The sequence below is a fragment of the Hippocampus bargibanti genome, linkage group LG05 (genome assembly GCF_051943395.1).
Source record: "Hippocampus bargibanti isolate YZ-2025 linkage group LG05, ASM5194339v1, whole genome shotgun sequence".
Lineage (NCBI taxonomy): Eukaryota > Metazoa > Chordata > Actinopteri > Syngnathiformes > Syngnathidae > Hippocampus > Hippocampus bargibanti.
This window is the reverse complement of record NC_142738.1, coordinates 2,500,171-2,515,347: the sequence shown is the minus strand read 5'-3', so window position 1 is coordinate 2,515,347 and position 15,177 is coordinate 2,500,171. Positions and strand designations below refer to the sequence as shown.

At 39.7% G+C, this 15,177-nt stretch overlaps 5 non-coding genes across 5 annotated transcripts; all 5 read left to right on the top strand.

Annotated features, from left to right (window-relative positions):
- Positions 1-9,754: 9,754 nt before the first annotated feature.
- On the top strand, positions 9,755-9,895 carry LOC148897502 (U4 spliceosomal RNA). The gene has a single exon (XR_016115126.1). It is a non-coding gene; the product is annotated as a U4 spliceosomal RNA (small nuclear RNA).
- An 850-nt stretch (positions 9,896-10,745) lies between these two features.
- LOC148897501 (U4 spliceosomal RNA) lies at positions 10,746-10,886 on the top strand. The gene has a single exon (XR_016115125.1). It is a non-coding gene; the product is annotated as a U4 spliceosomal RNA (small nuclear RNA).
- A 1,125-nt stretch (positions 10,887-12,011) lies between these two features.
- On the top strand, positions 12,012-12,152 carry LOC148897500 (U4 spliceosomal RNA). Its single transcript, XR_016115127.1, has one exon. It is a non-coding gene; the product is annotated as a U4 spliceosomal RNA (small nuclear RNA).
- Positions 12,153-13,394: 1,242 nt separating this feature from the next.
- On the top strand, positions 13,395-13,535 carry LOC148897499 (U4 spliceosomal RNA). Its single transcript, XR_016115128.1, has one exon. It is a non-coding gene; the product is annotated as a U4 spliceosomal RNA (small nuclear RNA).
- Positions 13,536-14,305: 770 nt separating this feature from the next.
- Positions 14,306-14,446, top strand: LOC148897498 (U4 spliceosomal RNA). Its single transcript, XR_016115124.1, has one exon. It is a non-coding gene; the product is annotated as a U4 spliceosomal RNA (small nuclear RNA).
- Positions 14,447-15,177: the final 731 nt, after the last annotated feature.

Genomic DNA, 15,177 nt, shown 5'->3' with positions numbered 1-15,177 from the left:
GTCTGTCTTTTTTAGCCACATTATAAGTGCCTTGCACGCTGGGTCCAAGAGGACATTAATTTCATCTGTGCCGTATGTGATGCACATTAGCATATTTGACAATAAAGCTGACTTTGACTTTTACTTGACTAGAAGAATGCAAATATTGCACAAAAATTAAGCATCAGCAATGAAAATTTAATTACCTTATATGTGAAACAAAGCAAAAATATTGTTTTTTATTTAGACTTGCTCCTGAGTGTATTGTGAGTGTTTTGGGCAATGTTCCGGGTAAGCGTATGATAAAGAGGTTGCATGGTAAAAAGGCATTTAGCCAAAATAATGCGCGCAAATAGTCAATGTCACTAAAATGCGCTAAAAATATTGCTTGCAAATGCTATTGCTGCTACGCCATACCAGACTCCGCTTTGGGGTCAATAAAGCGTATGCACAATCTATCATGCTGCATGCGGCTTTATAGTTTGTTTCATGCATTGATTTGAAAAGTGAGCCACTGTAGGAAAGCAAAAAAAAAAGAAAAATGAAAAATGAATTCTGTGCTTTATGACCTTGAATCTAATACGATGCAGCCATTTTGTTGAAGTAAGTTTTGTACCTTCTGCTGGAACTCAGTGTGACTTCATGTCACTTATATGAGTGATTTATAGGCAAGCAAATGAGGCCGGCTGTTTGGGGGGGGAGACGCGTCTGTATCTTCCAGGGGGGGGGGGAGGACCGGCGATGTTGTGAGTCTCACTGGGTGAGAGCTGACACAGGCACAAAGCTGGCAGAGATTCACATAGCGGGGTGGAGGGAAATGGCCTTCACAGGTCTTCACGTTGACTGATGAGCTAGCTGGAGAATGTAGGCCAAGCCAGACAGCGGACACCTCAAGACACCCCTCACCCCCTAGAACCCCTTCTCTGCACACCGAATCACAAGCGGGAGGGGGTGTTCAATGTGTCCGAACGTGTCTGACGGAAGAATAATGGGGCTACTAACTCTCACAAGTGCTTGACTAAAGGGATGTCGCTAAGCAAGAAAGGCTAACTGAAAACAGATGTTGAAGTTTACTGATTGATAGAGGGAACTCCAAATTGTCTTACTAAAAAACTAAATGTCATTCAAAGACTGTAAATTGTCTTCATTCTTACAAAGAGATGTGTCTTAAAGGACAACCGACACCATTTTTTTGTTTCCTAACTGACATCAGAAAACGTTTTATAGCATCTAAAATACCCAAAACATGCAGGCTGATATTTTAGTCAAATGCAAAACACCAATAAAAATGAGTTAAAGTGTCCCAAAACTACTTCAAAATGACCCTGGAAATTGCGAGTTCCAGAAGGTCCCGCCCCCTTTGTTAGTGACGTCACGCCAGGACGTATTGCCTTGCTGTAGAATCAAAACAATGGCTTCAGATTCAGAGAAGATGCTTTCTTGTTACTCATCCAGTTATGAATATGATTCAAATCGTTTTGAAGAGGAAAGCATAAATGTTTGCAATCGATTAAAGAAGTCCTTCCGTCTCAATTCGAGCCGTCAGGACTCCAATGTAGCGTCCCAGAAAATGCACAAGATGGCGCCCAAGCTCCGTTGTAAATGGACTGATTTGTCTGCTGGGAATTTGTGTCAACTAGTATCAAATAGTAGTCTTAGTGCAACACACAACGATTCACCATCGCATTATTTATGTTTTCCTTCTAATTTCGCCATCAACACAGATCAACACGAAGTTTTCAGACCAAACAAAGTACCCGAAATGCATTGTGTGTCGCTTTCTCTGTCAGGGGCGTTCCTTCAGTGACGTAATGTGAGGACTCGTCATCAACTCGAAAATAAGACTTCCTGAATATTCAGCGTGAGTCTTAAAACGTAAAATATAGCTATATGCGGTGGAATCTTTGTAAAATACGCTCAGTAGAAGTCATTCGAAGTGATTTAAAAAATTATGGACACAACTTCTCCGGAGGCGTCGGTTGTCTTTTAAGTTCATTGAAGACTAAATCGCCTTCCCTGATTCCAAAAATGTCATTGGAGATGGTTCGAAGACTGAACACTTTCTTTCAATGTTTTGGAAAACAAGTATGCCAGGTTACATTGAATTAAAAATTGTTTTCAGTTGACAAAAACATGAATATTCAGTTCATTAAAGAACGTGTCGGGCTAATGGAGATTCATTAAACTTCAGTTGACAAAAATACGTGAACTTGGATTATTGAAGACTCTGTTGTCTTCAGTAGCTACAAAAACATGTAAGATAAGATCATTCAAGACTCTTAATTGTCTTCCGTTTACAAATACAAATATGTTTGCTTGGCCGCAGAGTCCCAAGTGTCTTTGGTATTTACAAAAACATCTAAATTAGGGTGATTGAAGATGCTCAAGTGCTGTCAGTGTTTACAAGAACTAGCATGTTTGGTTCATTAAAATTCCTCATCGATCTTGAGCTAAGAAGAAAAAAAATAGGAATGCTCGGGTGTATTATTAAAGCCTGAATAGTCTTCGGTTTAAAGAAAATATGTACCTTAAATTGAGTCCATTAAAGATTTTCAAATATCACCCGTGTTTACTGAACAAATACAGGCTCATAGTCGTCTTTCAGTTGTCTTCAGTTAACAAAGACATTTTGTTTTGGGTTAAAAAAAAACTCAAAACTCGGTTGTCTTCACTTTTTAAAAACAAGTATGTCAAGTTCATTGAAGTTTCAAGCTCCTTATAAAATAAGAATGAATGTTCGGTCGATTGAAGACTCGCGTGTCTTCGGTTTACATCCACGCAAATAAAACATTTATTGTTATTATTTTGAAAACTCGCGACTGCCTCTACTTTTCAAAGAACAAGTACTGTCCGTCGAATTGTGATGTTCAGTCGGGCTGTGTGTTTATGTAGCTCACTTGGGAATTGTGTTTTCACGTCAGCCCCTGGTATCAAACGCCACCATTTTGTCATTTAGCGAATGAATTCGAAAAATTCGTAAAAAGTCGTGTATTACAGCAATTTTGCTGTTGTCCGTGGTGGAAAGTGAACAAGTCAGACACAAGGTTCGATACCGAGTTTTGTGCCATGGAGTTATACTGGCCCCTTTTGGTCATCGCCTGAACATTCCTTTGATCAAACTACCCCCTAAATTTTGACTTGTACGTACGTCAAAAAATCAAATTCTTTGTGGATCATCACAACACTGATGTGTGATACATTGGAGCAGCGAACCCCAACCTCTGAGCCGTGGACTGGTACCGGTCCATGGGTCGTTTGGTACCGATCAATATATAAACTTTCATGGCTTCCATTTTATTCATTTCGGAATCAGTTTAATTCATTTTGGAATCTGGAACATTTTATTGTGACAACCTTACGAATTGTTTGTGTACAATATGTCACTCTTGACACGTGTCGAAGAGCACTACTCGGTCATCTGATATGTTAATAATAATAATAATACATTTCATTTATAAGCGCCTTTCAAAACTCTCAAGGTCACTTTACAGTCACCGGATCAGTTTTTTCTGTGGGTGAGCAGCGGCAGCCACATGCGCCAGTGTTCACTCAACCCGGAAATAACTCAAATAGATAGAAAACTAGCTAGCTAGCTACTAGACAGCTAATAGATAGCCAGCTAACCAGCAGCCAGCTAACAGATAGCTAGCTAGACAGATAGCTAACAGATAGCAACATTGACTCCCTTCCTACTTTCAAATCTCACCTGAAAACCCACCTGTTTAAACTTGCTTTCATGGTCTAATTTATTCTGCTGTTTTATTATTTATTGTTTTATGCATGATTTTACTGTTTTGTGTGTTGTCTTTGTTGTAAAGTGTCCTTGAGTGTTCAGATTGTAAATTAAATGTATTATTATTATTTATTATTATAGCCAGGTAGCTGGCCAGATGTTACTCAATAAAATGAAACCCAGGAGCTGAATCATAAGCGGCGATTGTGCGTTGTATGTTTCATGCACTGCATTCCATCTTAGTTTTGAACAACCCATCTGTTATTTCTGGGTTTCGGCTGTGCAATATTCTTGCTCGTGTCAAATCCAAGATGTGGTGATGACAGATGGAGTGATTCGCAGACGCCAGGAACTTGTCATGGCGATAGCTCGTCTGAAAGGTGTGAAGAATAATTCAGCGGGCACACCGGGGAAATGTATTTCAAGAACTGGTGTTAGTTTCACTCACAGCCGGTTGACTGAGTGGTCCTCAATTTGTCAATAAATACTGTACTTTTTTTATGAGTGTAGCAAGGAAGTGGGGTTTACATGAGGGGAGACGAAGCTTATTTTAAATGCTGCTGATACGTAAGGAAAAGATAAAACGGACGAAAATCAAAACTTCCATTTCGGACGGAAAGCGGGCAAAGTGGTTTGTACGATTTTATTGCATACGTTTTATTTCATTGACGTAAAGTCCGAATGTTTATGTGTAAATAATAGCTATTTTTTTATACTTGTTTGTAATTCTACGGTGGTGGTGGTGTGAAATCACATTGAAAAATTAACAATCAGTACAAAGAACCGGAGTCCTCTGTTTCGAATGGAAGCACCGTCGATCACTTTGCCCGCTTTCCGTCCGAAATGGAAGTATTGATTTTCGTCCTTTTTATCTTTTCCTTGCTAAACAGTACAGCGATAAAGCATGTCCATTCTCGCCGTCTTCTCAGTGAAAAATGAAACTTCAGAAACAAAGCGCAGAAAGTAAAACCTGTACCGTAAGTGACAACAAACCAATGTAATGAATGTCAAGAAAATAAAGCACAGCCATCTGCTGGTCAACTATAGGATAGCAGTTATAAACAAATGTATCAGCAGCATTTACACTTAATTGCTACTTTGAGTAGAAGACTGGCAAAAACTAAGTGCGACAACAAGACATCAGGTTAGTCAGAGAACAGACTGACGGTATTATGGTGGCAGACGAGGAATAAACACCATGCGGGAAGTAACAAGATGGCAGGAGTGGGTGGGTAGTTGAGAACAGAATGGAAGCACCAGTAAGTTAAAGGACAACTGACGCCTCCGGACAAGTTGTGTCCATAATTTGTAAAATGACTTCAAATAACTTCTACTGAGCGTATTTTACAAAGATTCCAACGCATATAGCTATATTTTACATTTTAAGACTCGCGCTGAATATTCAGGAAGTCTTGTTTTGAGTTGGTGACGATACCGACCGTGACGTCACGTCTGGAACGCCCGTGACCGAGAAAGCGACACACAATGCATTTTGGGTACTTTGTTTGGTCTGAAAACTTCGTGTTGATGGCGAAATTAGAAGGAAAACACATAAATAACGTAATCGTTGTGTGTTGCGTCAAGACTACTATTTGATAATAGCTGACACAAATCCCCAGCAGACAAATCAGCCCATTTCCAATGGAACTTGGGCGCCATCTTGTGCATTTTCTGCGACTTGGAGTCCTCAAAATGACACGGAAGGACTTCTTTAATCGATTGTAAACATTTATCCTTTCCTCTTCAGAACTATTTGAATCATATTCATAACTGGATGAGTAACAAGAAAGCATCTTCTTCGAATCTGAAGCCATTGTTTTGATTCTCGAGCAAGGCGAGACGGCTTGGCGTGACGTCACTAACAAGGGGGCGGGACCTTCTCGCCATTTCCGGGCTCATTTTGAAGTAGTTTTCGGACACTTTAAGTCATTTTTATTGGTGTTTTGCATTTGAATAAAAATATCAGCCTGCATGTTTTATGTATTTTAGTTGCTATAAAACGTTTTTCTGATCAGAATCAGAAGAATCAGAATCAGAATCATCTTTATTGCCAAGTATGTAGAACTATACAGTTCCAGAAAATTGTGTCGGTTGTCCTTTAAGACCAAAATGCTACACGTAGCTTTTTGCTAATATGCCGAATGCTACTAAGGTAACCTCACACAAAGCACTATGATATTTCTACCCCTTGTCTGATGTTCCTGTCACACAACTCACGCATTAAAAAAAATGTCACTGTCCTCTTCCTCCCCATGTTTATGACACAATCTAATCACGGGCTGCTCCTGCTTCATCTGCATTGTCCAGGTGGCCTCTCACTGACATTTAATGTCCTTTAGCAAGTCTGACATGATGTAGCCCAGATCCTACCATGCGTAGCCTGTGCTCACGGCCATACACATACACACACCACAGACACGCTTGGAGGCAGACAGAATCCATTTCCTTTTGGAGGGTGAGGGGGGTACAGAGTGATCTGCAGTCTGAAGAGGCTTTGCGTTCTCGACCAGCTATGTACTTTCACCATTAGGGCTCCTGTGCAGCCTCCAAATTGGATCCCAAAAAGTGTCAGCGGACAAAAACAAAATAATTAGTTCTGTATCTGGTAAACAGGTATGTTGTTGTTGTTGTTGTTGTTGTTGTTTTTAAACAACCAAATACTGGTGACAGCAGAGGTCAAAGTTAAAATTAGGTAGGTTTGTCAATCAAATCTGAGCTAAGAAAAAAAACACTCGTACCCTGAACAGCAGTGAAATTAAACTGCAGTTACTCAAACTATACTTATTAGTGATGTGTCATTCGCGAACGAGCCGGTTCTTAGAGCCGGATCTCTGAAGTGAAAGAAGAGAGCCGGTTCCTAAATGAGGAAATGGGAGCCGACTTTTTTTGTCCTCTATTCCCAGCTCCCAGTCTTCGGTTAAAGCCGTACGTGATTGGTCGATATCCATGGTAGAGGAGGGAGGGGAGAATTACAGGTACACAAGCAGCAGTGAGGAGAAGGGGAGAAGGGGGACGTTAGGGTAGACAGGTGGACAAATGTTATCACATTATGCTGTTATTATTATTCAATTATTATATTTTTTACTAGTTGGTATGAGAGCATTATTAATATGAAAAGCAAATTAGTGACAGCTGATCATCAGACGAGAGTAACCACAGGGATAGTAAAAGTTAGTGGATGCTCTCTGTGCACATAGAAATCAAGCCATATAAATAAAAATATTTGATATAGTGTATTTTTTTACACGAGTAATTCGTTTTTCGCATAATTTTACATGATTTTTGGTAGTTAGTTAATTTAAGGAACAACAAAAAGAACAAACTGAGGAGCCATTTGGGAGCCATAGGAGCCGGATCTTTTTAGTGAGCCGAGCCAAAAGAACCGGCTCTTTGACAAGCGACCGAATTCCTATCACTAATACTTATGTCCCATTTTATTTTATGACTTCTGAAGACCATAAATTCCCATTATCTGTTTTAAAACAGACAAAAGAAGCCATTTTCTAGCGTTTATTAAGATGTATTTTCATTGTTTTGTTGAATGACCATTGCCAGAGTTCTTTCCAGGTGTCTTGTGAACTGTATCATATTGGTGTGATGGGAGGAGGTAAGGGGAGTTGAGAAACTCTGGTTTTCCCCGTGAGGATGAAACATAGTCTGACAGGATTCATTTTAGATTACTTGGTGTAATCCCCTTATCTACGTAACTACCTGTCCCAGAAAGTGATCCAAGCGTACCCCAACCAGCCTCTTTGGCTCGCCGTTCTGACAGGAGCAAATGCACCGTCTAATGTGGCAGCTTTCGACTGGCAAACCAAATGTTATCTGTTAAGCACATGCTTCATCCTGCTAAAGCGCCACAACAGGTGAAAAGGACGACGATATTATCACTCTGACATTCCAGTTTTTGGAATGACATTGATATAATATGCAGAAAAGTGCATACAGTGCTACCTCGGTTTACGAACCCCTTGGCTTACAAACTTTTCGGTTTACGAACGTTACATTTATGAACGTTTTACCTTGGCATACAAACTATTTTTTGGGATACACACAGAGCGCCACAATGAGTGATGTGATGTTCGCGAACGAGCTCCAAACAATAAAATGTCAGCTGACTCATTTTTGTCCCCAGTCTTCGGTTAAAGCCACGTGATTGGTCAAGAACGCAGCAGTGGGGGGGTTAAACATTAAAGTGACAGGCAGACGACAGAAAGAGAGTGATAAAATAGATAGAAGCAGTAAAATTTGGACTCGTTTCAACTTTGATAGTTCAAAGGCAGAGTGTAGACTGCAAGATTAAAATTCCCTTCAATCAGGCTCCACAAATAACCCGCACAAGCCATCTGTACACTAGATCAAAAAAGCTATCAATCCAGCTAAACAGAACACTACTGATGAGGAACTAGGTAAAATTATAGCAGCGAAAGCACCTACAAGGGATCATTCCTCAAGATGGTGAAAGGTTACGTTTCTCATCAAGTGTTTAATGCTGATGAAACCGCCCACTCCATTCCATCAAGCCTTCAACGACCTTTACAAAGGTAAATAAAATGACTTTATTATACAGTTTTTAAAGCTTTATTGTACAGTTTATTTCTTTAATTATAATACCATAACACATTTATTATACATTAAATAAGGTATATTTTGTGTCGTTTTAAGGCTTACAAAATTAGAAAGTAGAAAATTAGGTTTTATGAGGACCTTGGAACGGATTATTATCATTTTAATGGTTTCCTATGGGAAATAATTTTTGGGATACACACTTTTCGCCTTACACACACTGTCTGGGAACCAATTAAGTTTGTAAACCAAGGTATCACTGTATGAATATATATGAAATATGAATGACTTTCTTACCAATAGTTTATTGTTCACGGGGGGGAAACCTCCATGGAAATAATAAGAATGTTAAGAATGAGAGAAAAACATTAAATAAAACTTTTAAAATAAAAAATCTATATCTATTAAAACGGGTGTAGTACATGACTCGTGGGTTCAATATTCAGGCTTTACTTTTAGAAAACAGTGTTTATTACTGTACTTAATTACTTGTGTTTTTCACCTGGTAACTTAGCTCATTAGTGAGTACATCTAATACAGGTGGGATCCTCGGATATTGACATTATCTTTACTGCGAATACGATGAAGAATTATCATTACTGTTATTCTGCGACGAGACTCCTAAGCAGGTAAGAAAATTTAAGCCGCTAACACGTTATTTGGCTTGTGTTTTGTTCGCACTCCGAACTTTTCTGGTTGTAAAACGAATATTTTGTGAATTTTGTGTGTTTTGGGGGTTCAGTTTAAATTGTCTCGTCTTTATGTACGGTATAACTTAATTTAACGACAATATGAGGTCGCTTTTTCTGAAGCAAAACTGCTTGTTTAATTAAAGTCAACAGTGACACCTGGTGTTTTTACAGAGATTATCGTGATCGGTTCCTTGTTGACTAAATTGAAAAGAACGTACAAAATCTATAACTCGTAGAAGCCCTTTATATATTGTTACACAAAATCTGTATTTTATTCCAAAGCTGAAACCAAACAATTTTAGTTTTTAAGCATATTAACGAATTCAAACACACGGAACTATTTCTTGTACGCGCATGCGTACAAATGATTTCAGGGTTAAGCGGAAGTGTGAATATCTCAGCGTTGCCTTTTCTTCATAACTCGTATAAAAACGAAATAAATGCGACGGGTGCAATTACACTCCTTTATTTGTCAGTTATTGTTTTAAACTGGACGTGTGCTAGCACCCACCAAGTAATATTGAAATGTTTGTATGTAGTAGGACGTGGACGAACAAACCAAATAAGAATGAGACATCCCAGAATGCATTGCGTCACTGAGCATTTTTTTTTTTTACAAAGTCGTTTTCTTAAATATATTTTAAAACCAACACGTGATTATATAACTATCAAATTATAACTTAGTCGATAAAAATGTCACAGCGCCCGTTCAGCAATGCTAGAAAACCATCATTATGAGTCGTACGCTGGGTAATGACTGTCCTGAGGCTCGCGATAAGATGTCAGCTTTGCGCAGTGGCAGTATCGTAGCCTATGAGGTTTATCCGAGGCGCGATTATTGCTAGTTGAAAACTTTACCCAATACCCCGCCTTGACGACTTGAAATATAGTCGGCTATGGCAATTTTTGACGGTCTCTACGGAGACTACTTTTATTGTGAAATTCAATTTTATCATTGCAAACATGGTATCTCTACTTAATGTGCTCTTTACGCTTTTATATGCAAAGCTTTATTAAAGATGTCTGCTCTAGCTATCGAGCTAGCCAGTAGTTTTCTATCTACTGTATATGAGTTACTTCCGGTTTCAGTGAACGCTGGCGTGTCTGCCTGCCGCTGCTTCCCCCTACAGAAAAACTTATCCTGTGACTGTAAAGTGATCTTGAGAGTTTTGAATGGTGCATATAAATTTATTATATTCTTCTTCTTCTTCGTAAAACGTACTTCGGAGTGTTTCTCCAATCCCAAACAGACTCTGGTTAGGACACTTCCTCGTACGTATTCGAAAACGTCACCACGTATTTACGTCAAAACGGAGCATGAGCAGTTCGGATACAGCTTTTCAAGTGTGACTGAACTGTTTACAAGGAGAAGTCGAAACCCTTTTATTCCGACGGGGTTGTTTATTTTTGAGCTTGTTTATTCATCCATTAGAATTTTAAATCGTGGCTCCATGTAAACTCTGTGACGTTGTGTCATCATTCCGTATGTATTAAATATTTTACATTCGCTGAATGTTTCCATTGCAAAACAAACGTGTCGGTCGGTGTAGCAATAGCCAGCCCCATAATGCTTTGCGGCCTCAACGTAATCACAAACCATCACTTTTTTCAGAAGTATATTGGAGACGTGAAACATAACTGCTGTTTTACGTGAAAAAAATAGATCAAGGTGGTTTTCATCTTAGAATGCCTTCACAACCGTTTGCTTTCTTGAAGACCCTCATTGTGGGATGTATGACGGTGGGTCAGTTCTGGTTCGAAACCAAAGTGTCGTCAGCTTTGCGCAGTGGCAGTATCGTAGCCTATGAGGTTTATCCGAGGCGCGATTATTGCTAGTTGAAAACTTTACCCAATACCCCGCCTTGACGACTTGAAATATAGTCGGCTATGGCAATTTTTGACGGTCTCTACGGAGACTACTTTTATTGTGAAATTAATGAACCCAAAACAGCTAATGTTGGCGAGTGTCTGAATTTAATTTACCAATGTGCTATCTATAGCTTGCTATCTAGTTGGGCTTCTAGCTAGCTATCTATTCGCAATCAGAATCAGAAACCCTTTATCGCTATCTACTTTTCTATTCGACTCCGACTTCCGGGGTGAGTGTGGTTGCTACTGCTCGCCCACAGAAAAACTTATCGCGCGACTGACCCCGACAGCTTTGAAAAGTGCTTATGAATTAAATGTATTATTATATGTATTTTACATTCTCAAGTTTTGTGCTTCGAACTTGTTCCAATCCAAAACAAACTGGTTAGGACATCAGACGTCACCACGCAAAATACGTCTGTTCGGGTTGTGTTACTAACCGTAATGCATGTTGTGTTGCTGCCGCGTAACAGGCACTGTTTTAAAAGAAAAGTTAAGACTGTATATATTGTTAAAACTTTTGATGTGTACGTCTTTCTTTTCTTCTAAACATGAGGCTTATAGTCGGGCGTGGTTTCTGTATGTACAAAATGGTTTGTCCTTTAAAAATGTACTGGGTGAGTCTTATAATGAGGTGCGCTCTGTAGTCCGGAAATTACGGTAGTTCTTCAATACCAAACAAACTCTGATTAGGACACGGCCACTTCCTTGTACGTATACGAAAACGTCACCAAACATTACGTCAAACGGAGCATGCGCAGATCGGATACAGCTTTTCGAGTGTCACTGAACTGTTTACAAGGAGACCTTTCGAATTGTGAAAAATGAAGAATTAAGTCACATTCCGATTCTGCCCTTTCATTCCGACTGGGGTGTTTATTCTTGAGCATTTTTAATCCGTTTGATCATCCGTTTGAATCGTAATACATGGCTCCATTTAAACTTGATGACGTTGTGTCATCATTCCGTGTGTCTTAAAGATTTTACATTCGTTTGCAACATGACTCGCGTTTAGCTCTGTTTAACAATAACCAGTCCCGTAATGCTTTGCGGCGTCATTCATCAATGTGGTTTCATTTTCGAATACATATACAACCGATTGCTTTCTTCAAGACCGTCATTGTGGGATGTATGACGGTGGGTCAGTTCTGGTTCGAAACCAAAGTGTCGTCAGCTTTGCGCAGTGGCAGTATCGTAGCCTATGAGGTTTATCCGAGGCGCGATTATTGCTAGTTGAAAACTTTACCCAATACCCCGCCTTGACGACTTGAAACATAGTCGGCTATGGCAATTTTTGACGGTCTCTACGGAGGCTATCTTCATGTGAAAACAACGGTAAACAAATGTATAATATAGCAGTGTCTGAAACTCAGTAAAATGATTGGACAGGGCATACACCTCTGAAAAGTTCCCTGCCCGACCATAAAGTTGCCTGCCCGATTTTTCACAACTTGAAAATTAAGATTAATCGCAAAAAATAACATTGTTACTAACCATTAAGGATTGATAATCAGAATATATAACAGTACAACACTTTAAAATTAAGTAATTGATATACCTACCACAAATGCACCCAAGTTGTCGGCCACCTGGGCAGAGACGTCTGGAAGTTGTACGCCCGGCGTAAAAATTACAAGCCTCGGGCATCCGGCCAGACGTTATTTCAAACACTGAATATAGTTAATTTCTGCCCGATATGTGAGTTAGATTCATTCATATGCAGCTATCTATGTGGCTAGTAGTGAACGGAATTCCGGCTCCTTTCAGAGATTGGCTCACTAAAAAGATCCTGCTCTTTTGCCTCCCAAATGGCTCTTCAGTTTTTTTGTTGCTTAAATTAATTAACTACCAAAAATCACGTAAAAACAAATTACTTGTGTAAAAAAATACACTATATCAAATATTGTTATTTATATGGCTATATATGTATATGTGCACAGAGAGCATTCACTAACCTCAGCTTTCCCTGTGGTTCCTCTGGTTTGATGATCAGCTGTCACTCATTTGCTTTTCATAATCATAATGCTATCATACCAACTAGTAAAAAATATAATAATTGAATAATAATAACAGCATAATGTGATAACATTTGTCCACCGTACCTGTCTACACTGATCTCCAGTGACCTGCTCAAACGGCTCCAAAACAGTGCATGAGTCCTGCAGTACCTCCCCAGCTCCTCTGCTAAATTCTCAGAAATGTGTCTTTCATTGAACTCCAAACAATCCAGCATCCAGGTCCCCACTTTGACATTTTTAATAAAGTGGCATGTAACTGGCGTAGGAGGTTGTGGTTCAGGATTCCAGCAGTCAGTTGTGGCTTTTTAGGCCCGTTCTTCGACTCCAGCACGTTCTTTGTCATATATGATTCCTTGAGAAAGGGTTTTCAGAATCTGAATCAGAAAGCTTGAGGCCGCTGAATAGAGCGGGTGGGGGAAATCGCCCCCCCCCCCATTTCCAGTGGTTTTGATCTTAGAATGCACATGCTTTGTTGAAGACCGTCATTGTGGGATGTATGCCGGTGGGTCAGTACAGGTTCAAAACCTCTGTGTTGTCATCTTTGCGCAGTGGCAGTATCGTAGCCTATGAGGTTTATCCGAGGCGCGATTATTGCTAGTTGAAAACTTTACCCAATACCCCGCCTTGATGACTTGAAATATAGTCGCCTATGGCAATTTTTGACAGCCTTTACGGAGGCTATCTGTACTGTGAAAAGAACTCCAAGGAAAAATATACTGTAGTTAATTCCTGCCTGATATGTGAATTACATCAATTCATATTCAGCTATCTGTGTGGCTGGCTACTTACTAGCGAGCTAGCTTTCTGTCTTGTTATTTCTGAGTTGAGAGAACGCTGTCTCGTGTGGCTGGCGCTGCTAACCCACACTAAAACTTATCCCGTGACTGTGAAATGACATTTAAAGTTTGAAAATGTGCTTATAAATGAAATGTACCGTTATTATTATTATTATTATTATGTGTATTTTACAAAACTTACTTTAAAGAAGTTCTCCATTCCCAAACAAGCACTGCCACTTACGAGTACGTCTCCGAAAACGTCACCACGGAGCATGCACAGATCGGACATAGCTTTTCTAGTGTGACTGAAAAGTTTCCAGCAAACCGAGACCTTTCGAATTGTGAAGCTGAATGAAGTCACATTCCGATTCGTCCCTTTTATTCCGACTGGGGGCGTTTATTTTTGAGCATTTTGATGCCGTTTGATCATCCGTTTGAATCGTAATACATGGCTCCATTTAAACTTGGTGACGTTGTGTCATCATTCCGTGTGGATTACATTTTTTACATTCGTCCAATATGTCGGTTTAACAATAACCCGTCCCATAATCCTTTGCGGCGTCATGCATCAACGTGGTTTTGATCTTAGAATGCACATGCTTTGTTGAAGACCGTCATTGTGGGATGTATGCCGGTGGGTCAGTACAGGTTCAAAACCTCTGTGTTGTCATCTTTGCGCAGTGGCAGTATCGTAGCCTATGAGGTTTATCCGAGGCGCGATTATTGCTAGTTGAAAACTTTACCCAATACCCCGCCTTGACGACTTGAAACATAGTCGGCTATGGCAATTTTTGACAGCCTTTACGGAGGCTAACTGTACTGTGAAAAGAACTCCAAGGAAAAATATACTGTAGTTAATTCGGGCCCGATATGTGAATTACATACATTCATATTCAGCTATCTGTGTGGCTGGCTACTTATTAGCTAGCTAGCTTTCTGTCTTGTTATTTCTGAGTTGAGAGAACACTGTCTCGTGTGGCTGGCGCTGCTAACCCACACTCAAACTTATCCCGTGACTGTGAAATGACATTTAAAGTTTGAAAATGTGCTTATAAATGAAATGTACCGTTATTATTATTATTATGTGTATTTTACAAAACTTACTTTAAAGAAGTTCTCCATTCCCAAACAAGCACTGCCACTTACGAGTACGTCTCCGAAAACGTCACCACGGAGCATGCACAGATCGGACATAGCTTTTCTAGTGTGACTGAAAAGTTTCCAGCAAACCGAGACCTTTCGAATTGTGAAGCTGAATGAAGTCACATTCCGATTCGTCCCTTTTATTCCGACTGGGGGCGTTTATTTTTGAGCATTTTGATGCCGTTTGATCATCCGTTTGAATCGTAATACATGGCTCCATTTAAACTTGGTGACGTTGTGTCATCATTCCGTGTGGATTACATTTTTTACATTCGTCCAATATGTCGGTTTAACAATAACCCGTCCCATAATCCTTTGCGGCGTCATGCATCAACGTGGTTTTAATCTTAGAATGCATACACAACCTATTGCTTTCTTGAAGACCGTCATTGTGGGAT